The 1,331-nt window shown below is 28.1% G+C and overlaps 1 non-coding gene across 1 annotated transcript; it reads left to right on the top strand.

Annotated features, from left to right (window-relative positions):
* Positions 1-512: 512 nt before the first annotated feature.
* Positions 513-584, top strand: TRNAV-CAC (transfer RNA valine (anticodon CAC)). Its single transcript has one exon. It is a non-coding gene; the product is annotated as a tRNA-Val (tRNA).
* The last annotated feature ends 747 nt before the right edge of the window (positions 585-1,331 follow it).

Genomic DNA, 1,331 nt, shown 5'->3' with positions numbered 1-1,331 from the left:
AAATGTATAGATGGGTCACTGTAGAAGACAGGATTAATTAACTACAGGTTGGTATAAAATATCTTAATATTCTAAAGAGGTTGAAGAGAAAATATACTCCAAAATAAAGATGTTTTTAGACAAACAAAAACAGAGATTTCATTATCATCAAACCAGCACTGAAAGGAATTCTAAAAGGAGTTATTATGGAAGGTGGAAAATTACTTCAGATGGAAAAATCATAATACAGAAGAGAATCAAGACAAACAGAAAGAAATTTGTGAATAATCACAGAAACAAACTATTAAATAATTAGTATAAATATAAATAATCATTTTAACCATATAAGCAACAAAATGTAAAATAAATGTAAAACTTAAAAAGAAATACAAGGAACCTGTAAAAAAGTCACTGTGAAGCCATAATATTTAGACAAATGGAAAGATTTGGGGGAATATTCTCTTGGAGAATGTTTAACATCATTTATTGTCACAAAATGTCTATTTTCATTCCAATATAAAAAATAGAGGGAAGAGGGTATAGCTCAGTGGTAGAGCACATGCCTCACATGCATGAGGTCCTGGGTTTGATCCCCAGCACCTCCATTAAAAATAAATACATAATAAGTAAATAAACAATTACTTTCCCCACCCAAAAAAAGATTTTTTAAAAAATTTTAATAAAATAATGCCATTTGCAGCAACATGGATGGAACTGGACCATCATTCTAAGTGAAGTAAGCCAGAAAGAGAAAGAAAAATACCATATGATATTACTTATGTGTGGAATATTAAAAAAAAAAAAGACAAACTTATTTACAAAACAGAAACAGACTCACAGATATAGAAAATGAACTTATGGTTACCAGTGGGGGAAGGAAGGGATAAACTGGGAGTTCGAGATTTGCAGATACTAACTAATATATATAAAATAGATAAACAACAAGTTTCTACTGTATAGCACAGGGAACTATATTCAATATCTTGTAGTAACTTATGGTGAAAAAGAATATGAAAACAAATATATGTATGTTCAAGTATGACTGAAGCATTATGTTGTATACCAGAAATTGACACAACACTGTAAACTGATTATATTTCAATAAATATATGTATACAAAAAATCCTTTGTAAATCAGGCAAAAGAGAAAAAGATCAACTTCATAACATAAAAATACTTATGATTTGCAAGTGTCAAACATAATTAAGCTAATTAAACATTAGTCATGCACATTAAGCCACATGAGAAAAATCAGTAAATACTTGAAATAAAATAACACTAACTACATTTTTACTATAATACATTAAATCTAGAAATTAAATAGTAAAAATAAAAACTTCAATGCTCTGAAA

This window comes from Camelus dromedarius, chromosome 2, assembly GCF_036321535.1.
Source record: "Camelus dromedarius isolate mCamDro1 chromosome 2, mCamDro1.pat, whole genome shotgun sequence".
In the NCBI taxonomy this organism is placed as follows: domain Eukaryota; kingdom Metazoa; phylum Chordata; class Mammalia; order Artiodactyla; family Camelidae; genus Camelus; species Camelus dromedarius.
This window is presented reverse-complemented; position numbering and strand designations above follow the sequence as displayed.